This window comes from Amaranthus tricolor, chromosome 14 (assembly GCF_026212465.1).
Source record: "Amaranthus tricolor cultivar Red isolate AtriRed21 chromosome 14, ASM2621246v1, whole genome shotgun sequence".
NCBI lineage: Eukaryota > Viridiplantae > Streptophyta > Magnoliopsida > Caryophyllales > Amaranthaceae > Amaranthus > Amaranthus tricolor.
In genome coordinates, this window is record NC_080060.1 from 12,074,580 (window position 1) to 12,083,881 (window position 9,302).

A 9,302-nucleotide genomic window follows, 5' to 3' on the forward strand; every position below is an offset into this window, starting at 1 on the left:
TTTTCTCTCAAGATTGCTTAGATTTTCTCTCGCTCTCTAAATCTCTTTTGTTTCTCAATTATGATCATACATCCATTATAGCACCTTCAAAGCTCCATTGGAGTTTCTTCATTAGCAATTAAGACATTTAAGCTAGACCGTGGACGTAATCCAATTATGGGTGAACCATGCAAATCATTGTGTGCTTTAATTCTTTCTTTATTGTTTTTACATTGTTATTCTTGATAGTTGTTTGGCTCTGTTTTTGGGTCTTAGAGTTCATACCAATTCTTGATCCACAGTCATTGATCCTTGGTAGTGGGGACTCAAATTGTTCACTATTAATTTAACTTTTGTCCTTTTATCTTAAATATAATAAAAAATCTTAGATGTTGTCGGCTGTCACGATATTGGTTGTAGAACGACTTACTCAACTTTAGATACTTTCATTACAACTAAAGATGTGCATTCAGGTGTTTTGACGGATTTCGGGCATAATATCTTAGATTGTGTTAATTTTATTATTCTTCTTTGTATGTAAATCACTAAATTTTAAGAATTTGGTTTGATTTTTAAATGTAGGTCATTTCGGGGCAAATTGAGTCACGCTCAGTTTCTATTAATCTGGTTAATTTTAAACGATTTTAAGTTTTCAACTTAACCAAAAAATATTTAGAATATGATTGCAATTAGAGGTGTTCAAAACAGACCCGATTACTCGGAATTTATCTGACCTTGTAACCAAACCTGATTTAATCCGATCTCAAAAATGATTTAAAATTATGTAAAAAAACAATATTGACGCAAAATCCGATTTCAAGTCGATCTAAAACACATAACCCAAAATCTATCCAATGACCCGAATGAACATATCTAATTGAAACACCGGAGATGCTACTCGTCTTTTTGCACTCTTCTACTTGGTGTACGTTTCAATATACCGATAAGGCAATAATGAATGGGTGGTTTACTTGGTTATAATGAATTACTGTAGGATATTTGTGATGTGCAGTTGTTAGTTCTACGTATATCCAACGTGGAATTTTTTGTTTGTATGTACGGCGTACGCTGCCATTAATTGTGGATCATGGAAAATTATATTTAGGTGCAATTATCATAAAAAAAAAACAGGAAAAGTGGAATGTACTGTGCAGATTCTGTATTAAATGACTTTTATTGTTGATTTTGTTTCTAAAAGTTGCTATCCTGTTGTTTTCAAACTTTTGAAATTCTTTTTCAAGTATTTTTGCTTGTGCTTACTAGAAAGACAGGCTTACCTATTCGATTTGGTTTATACATCCTCCGTTCTATATTAGTTGCACCATTGGTAAAAATGACACTATTTATTCAATATATTAGTTATATACATCCTCCGTTTCATATCTTGTCTGATTCGTCTCAATGCAAAGATTATTAATATCAATTTTTTATAATTTTTTTATTATATATAATTAAGTATATTAAGGATTGAATTAGTGCATTGGACTGCATAAAAAAGCAAATGTTACAAGTAAATTAGAAGGGAGGAAATACATGTTTTAAATTTGATAGTTTTCGATTTTTATTTGTATTTAATCAACTTTGGATTTAATTTAATTTGCTACAAATCATATTTTAGAGATGATTGAATTATATTTAATTTTTAGATACTCAGGTTTATATTAAATAAATAATCCTCGCGCTCTAGTAATGCTAATTTTTTCAAAATATTGCTATGTTTTGAAATTATGCATCATTTATTATTCAATTGGAAATCATTTATCACTTTCTTTATGAAGGTTGATAGGAAATTGAATACTTTCTGGCGAGGGTGAATAGAGACTATACTAGTGTGTTAGAGTATATAACATATCCTGGGGTCTCAACCAAAAGCTCACGGGTTCAAATCTTAACCACTCCTCATTTAAGTGGAATATGCGCAGTATGCGCATCCATGGTTATCAGAAATCCGATTCTGATCTACGATTCTACGATCTTACGATCCAAAAATAGGCGACCGATCCGGATCGTAGGTAGAATCTTAATTTGGTAGAATCATGCGATTATGCGTAGCTTAAGAATCTAGGTGATAGGATCATAACACGATGCTACGATCCAACAATCCGATTTTACATTGGTTGTTTCAATCGTAAAATATTTACATGTAATACAGATTTCACTTACGTACAAATATATATACAAACTAATTATATCAACACCTTTATTAAATTCAAGCTTTTCTTAATTTGCTGTTTAAAAATGATTATTAAAAGTATATGTTTTACAAAAATAATAGATAAAGTCAAATAAGATTTTACTTACAACTTAAAATTACCTTAAAACATAAAACGAGAACAAATATAAATGATAATCAATAATACAAAGCACATTAATGCATATTTGTAGGATCACGCGATTCTACGATCTGATTCTACCGATTTCGATCCTACCCCCTCAACGATCCTTGGTTGAATCCCGATCCTAATAACCATGTGCGCATCCACACTTCTAGCCTAATTGGCGCTTGTGTGAGAGGTGTGTTAGAGTATATAACATATCCTGGGGCATCAATTGTCAGCTTAAGCTTTTTGTTGAGATGGTTCCTTGACAGAAATACCCGTTTAAAATTTTTCGTTGGCTGTTAGCTCAAAAGCTTAGGAGACCTTTCAAATAGTATTCTGAAAACTGTTGTTAGGTCGAATAACAAATCTAAAACTTAAGTGGAAAATTAAATGTAGACAAGACAAGCGATTTGTTATCAAGGTTCAGCTATCAATAGGCTACTCCTCGCCTATGGGTTGCTTTCCAACCCTTAGGATTAAACCTCTTTTATAATTAGAACCTAGATCATTAAGAAGATCTCTCTATCTTCTCTCACCACATTCTTCCCTTTGATGAATGATCTACAAGTTCCCTTAAATAAAATATATAAATCCAATATCACAAATGAGAAAACAAATGAATACTTTCAAAAGTATTCCTAGACAATAGGCCTAATTAAAATTACATAACTAATCTAACTCTCTTGAAACTCTAAAACCTATTACCATTGTGAGAGTTAGACAACTAATGAAGAATAAGATTACAACTCTTTTTAGACTTTTGGACTTAGAGAAATTATATAGGAGTGTGCAACTGTATCATTCAAACTTTGATGAAGCTTCAATATATAGGATGCCTCCCTAGCTAGCCGTTATGAACAATAAGCTTCATCACTTTATTTTTCTCACTTTTGGTTATGCTTGGATTGACTTTCAAAGCCTTGGACTGCAGGTTACTTTTAGCTTCTTCAAGACTTATACATCATGTCAAGTTAATTCTAATAATAGAAATAACCAAGTGATATATCAATGAATCTTCTAAGTTCAATTTAAATTGATTTTTATTCAACTTAGATTGATCCATTTTTAGACTTTAAAATCGTTTTATAACAAAGACTTTAGAACATTCTAAAAACTATATTTTCCAATAATGTAGGAATGCTTGACAATATATTCATAGTCTTAGGAAATCAGTTCAACATATTTAGGAAGGTCCATATTTAGCATTAAATAGTCTTGTTATTTAAGTAAATTGATTTTCTTAATTTCGCAAAAACTCAATTTAATAAAGACTAAAAACCGTATAGTCCAATCATGAATAATACTTAGTCTAATTTATTTAAGCTTAAAACGCAAGACTTAAATAATTTTATAGACTAAACATATTTCAATTAAAACATCATTTAAAACAATTTATTACTAAATATATATTTTGGACCTATTAATGAATTAATATAATTACTTAATTTATTGATTAATTTAATTGAAAAATTGTCAGAAAGTATATAATAATTTTTTTTCCAAAAAGTACACAATAAAAAAAGTTTTGCTAAAAAATACTTAATAAAATTTATTCTTGTCCAAAGAGTATTAAGTAATATTTTGTTTCAGTTGACCGTCAAATATAAGAGTTGACTAGTGAAAATAAAAATTCTTCTTCCTTATCCTCAGTTCTTCCAATTTAATTTTCTCACTCATCTTTTTCCTCTACTTTTTACTCAAAATCTCTTGGAAGAGGAGATTAATCCTATAAAAATCCATTATCTTTGTCATTATCGTAGAAACAACTCTTATGGTGGAAGAATTAGAAGATGAAACTGAAAACCCACGAATTGCTTTATGCAGAGGAAGAAGAACAATTCAATTGGAAAAGAAGAGAGTTGAGCTTGAAGAATTTTCGATTTTGAGTAAAAATTACAGGAAGATGAGTGTGGAAATTGAATTGAAAAAGAATTTGAAGATAAGGAAGTGGAATTTCGATTTTGACCATTCTACCATTATATTTGAGGGTCAACTGAAGGAAAACGTTACTTGGTACTTTTTTCTTAAGCCGAGGGACTCTTAAGCCGAGGGACTCTTTAACCGCACTCTCCTTTATGAATATGAATTGTCGTCTTTTTTCCCTCCTCAGATCCTGACCATAGTTCCTATGAGCGGGATAAGGTATGATGATGATAATGATGACTTTTTGGAAAAAAAAATTATTAGATACTTTCAGACAATTTTTCTTAATTTAGTATGAGTTAATTTGAATATCATCACTTAAAAGAATTGAGTCTTCAATTTATAATTAAAAATAAACAAAAATTTGATTATTCTTTTCCCTGCTTTGGATATGTTGTGACAATAACGTGTAACATTTATTTTGCTTTTCATTTTAAAACTCAATATACATATAATGTTTCATATTTTAACACAATTTAGTACGTATATTCTACATATTGATCGCCAAAGTTACTCTTACTCCTGACAAGTTTTGATCAACAAGGTTGATTGGCTTTTTTTACTAGTCATTTTTGGCATGCAAAATATTGTTTACCATTTGATTTTGATCAAAAATGTTGTAAAGTAGATAAATAGTGCCAAAAAACTAGCTTAAGAGCTTTAATTACGTGAAGAGATATAATGCATGCTCATATTAATTATTTAAGGATTTGGAGCAAATTAATTGAGGTATAGTTGATCATTTTAGCATTTTTATCGTTTGTTTTGGTTCTCATCCAATTTTCTTGTTAACGTGTTCAATGATAAATTGGTTTCATTACCTTGGTTTTTTTATGGAGTTGTGCCTTTTAATTATAGGACAAATTTTGGTTTCACATATGTAATATTCCCCTATTCTAATTAAATGTCTCAATTAGTTTTTCATAGTTATCGATATACTATTTTTATATTAAATACTTTTAATTATGTTTGGTTTAACATTATAAAAAGTTTATATTAATAAAATTTATAATAAGACAACTTAATCTAAGAGTGATCAGTAAATAGTGCCAAAAAAATAAATATAAGATTTGATAAAAAATAAGGTAATCTACGATTTTGTTTATTAAAAAAAAAAGAATTATCTTTGAAAATAGAAAATAATTAATTCTATATTTCAACATTCTTTGTTCAATTTAACAAATTTAGGCCATGCAAAGTTCACCCTAAAAAAACACGTGATAAGTAAAACATAAATTTAAATCAGTAATCATTAAAAAAATAAATTCTAAGCAAGTGATCATTTAAAAATAAGTTTTAATCAATTTTAATTAGTAGAAATCAGTTATAATAAATAAAAATAAGTTATAATCAGTATAAATTAGTCTTAATGACTAATCTCAGTTATGTTTATAGCTAAAAATCAGTTATGATCAATAAAAATCAATTTGATAAGTAAAAATTAGTTAAATCGAGTAAGCTGATTAATAAATGATGTTATTCCCCAACCGATAGTTGACAACAATAGCGACTTTCTAATTTTAAATTTAAAAATATTGATCATTATTATCCCCTTTTGTGTGATAATAGTCGGGTGGCTTTGTTTTGCCACAACAATTATTCTAATTAGAGCCGTCTTAAAAAATTTAAGGTTCTTATGTAAAATTTTTATTTTATGCCTTATTTATAATAAATTTATGTATTTTATTATTAAACTTAACATATTTATTTTTTTATTAACTTTTTCGTATACGGAAGAAAAAAAAGACCCTGTACACTCGATCCCTTCGCACACCCTAAAGGTCCCTTGCTTCTAACCCCACAAAAGTTTCGCACTTTTCCTTATGTTGAATATGTGTATCTTCCTTCGCATGCATTATGTGGAATCTATATATCTCTTGTAATTTGCAAATTGTTTCAATTTTCTTTGGTCATTCTTAACTTTGGATAAGGAGGGAGGGATTGATGTGATAGCAAATAGATAATAGTATGTGGTTAATTCTACCAAAAATAAAAACTTTCTCAGGGTTTGCGCCATTTAAATGGGGTCTTTGAGAGACGCTCACTTAATTGGTGAAGCGGATTATTCGTTAAATTCGCTACATAATTTTTCCTCTTCACACGGTTTTGCAAGGAACAGTAAAGTTGAGATTACTTTGAACCATTTCCTTTGTAAATGACATTAAAATTATTCATTAAGATGTCTTTTGATGTTTTGTATTAGTTGTTTATCATAGTTTATATACCAATTTTGACTACTTAAGGTAAAGGGTCGCGCATTAGTCATACGAAGACCGAGTATTTGCGCTGCGACATTAGTGGGACAGCACCAGTAGGTGAACCAGAGGTGTCTATTGATGAAACAGTTGTTAAAAGTACGACCAAGTACAAGTATTTGGGATCGATCATTCAAAGGCATGGGGAGATTGGCGGAGATATAAATCATCGTATACAAGCGGGTTGACTCAAGTAGCAAGCAGCCACCGCGGTGCTATGTGATAGGAAATTCCCAAGCAAGTTAAAAGGAAAGTTCTACCGGGCAACAATCAGACTTGCTCTGCTATATGGGAGCGAATGTTGGCCTGTAAAGAAGATTTTTGAACATAAGATGAAAGTTACAGAAATGCGTATGCTGAAGTGGATGTGTGGGCACATATTGATGGATCGAATTATAAACCAAGAGTTTAGGGGCAAACTAGGGGTAGCCCCACTTATCAGCTTGTGAATAATCTTAATTTAATTCATATTAAAACAAGTTGCTCCACAATTTGAGTTGGATAAAATAAGTGAAGAGGGAACTAACTAGTTATTTTATTATTTTAATTGTTTTATTTTAATTCATCTAGATGTTATTAAGCTATTAATAAAAAGATTTCAATTTAAAACTTAGTAAATATTGGTATTCTTGAATTCATTTTGATTTCCATAAAAATTATAGTTACTTATTTTATGATATATATTCTAACTTGATTTAATAAATAATTTTCATACATATTAATTTAGAATATAATTTTATTTGTTTTATTTTGATTCTTGCAGATCTTATTAAGCTATATTAATAAAATTATTTTGATATAAACTTAGTTAACATTACTCCTAAATTTATTGAAACTAATTTTGATTTCCATAAAAGTAATAGTTACTTCTTTCTTATATCTATTTTAACTTAATTTAATAAATAATCTAAATTCATATTAGTGGATTATTGGTCGTGTAACTATTTAGATCATTTGAGAAAAGGATGTTTAAAAAAATTAGTTGTTATGATTAAAAGAAGTTAGCAAGTATTTCGGATTAGAATGTTAGTAAATAATCTTAATGTATATAAAAAAGAAATTGCTCCGTAATTTAAGCTGGATAAAAAAAGTGAATAGAAAACTCAGTATTTATTTATACAAAAAACGCAAAAACTTAAGACAAGAGTGCCTCAAGTAAGAATAAATATGGCCTAAAACCCAAAAATTAATTAAAAAAAAAGGAAAAATTACTAAGAATAATACAATCTTTTGCTTATTTCTCTACAATAATACGAACTTTAGATTAACCATGTATAATATCAACTTAAAGGGTATTTTCCTAGAAAATCTTTAACATGTTAAAAATCAAACTATAGGAGATTATAAGACAAAAAAAATTTGGTAAACTAGTTATAAACTAAAGTTGGTATTATTCTAGGAAATTAACTCCCTTAGTTGGTATTGTTCATGGTTAATCAATAGTTGGTATTCTTATAGGAAAATTAACAAAAGGTTGTATTATTCATGGTAATGTTTCCTAAAAAAAACCAATTTTGATTATAAAGGTATCAATTCTAACTTTAAATAATAATTTCAACTTAAAGTAAACCTTAAATAGATCAATAAAAAAATTAATTTTGAACTAAAAGTGATCAATTTTGACATTAAAATGATCATTTGTTTTTCCTTACAAGTTTATAACCTTATAAATGATTCAATTATTTTGAAGTTTTGAAAATCGATGTTAAAGTGATCAATGCAAACTTTAATGTAATCAATTATATATAAAGTGATCAATTAAATGATCAATTATCACTTTTAAAAGAAATCAATAAAACTTTTTAATTTTAACCTAAAATTAATTAATTACTTATCAAATATTGTAAAAAAATATTTTTGAACCGATATCGTTCCCAAGAGCTACTGATACAAAAATAAGTAGTTCCAATGTTTTAGACGTAATATTAGCATACATTTCAATTGTTATATTTTTCAAATGACGAGGCCCAGGCTTGTTCATCTTAAGGCCATTAGGCCTAGGGCCTTGCACTATTAGAACAATTGAGGATTCATTGGTAGTCCAATAGTTAATAGCTAATAGTTATGCGTTACTATTTTAGATTGTAGTTTGAAATATTCTCAGCATGTTTCAAATTATTTAATTCCATATTTAGAAATACTAATTTTATTTGAAATTTGAAATTGGCTCAAATTTTTTGTTTGGTGAATTAAAAATTTTTCAAATTTAGATTTAGATCAAATTCCATCATAATTTTTTAAGCAGCTAAAGTTGAGAATGACTACCCAAACCTTGTCATTCTCAAATTCTTCATTAATGTTTTCATTTTTTAAATACATAATTTAAAATGAAATAATTATTTCCAAACACTACATAAGACGGTTCTTTATAATTTCTTAGTCCATCTAATAAAATGTAAAGCTATGAGACTGTGGTCTATCTTGAGAACAACTCTATACAATTAATTTATTTCTTTGATTGGTCACTTTAAAATTATAAGTAATCACTTTAACGTTATAAATAAGCACTCAAAAAGTATAAGAAGTTATTATTTTAAATATTTAATCGATTAGTTTAAGGCAATAAGTATATATATTGGGTCAGCACAATAAAGATGATCTCACCGTAAGACCGTCTCATTTGAGAATTTGTGATAAATGTATTCTTTTTGGCAATTAATGAGCTATATATTAACTCCAAAAAATTTTTTTTACAACCTATGCTATAAAACGAAACACTTCCCAAACGCGAAGGGAAGTTACACTAAGCCAAGCAATAAGGAACAAATAATCAATAGTGAACAACAAGACACCTAAACAATGAGCCACTTCTTACAAGAATCGT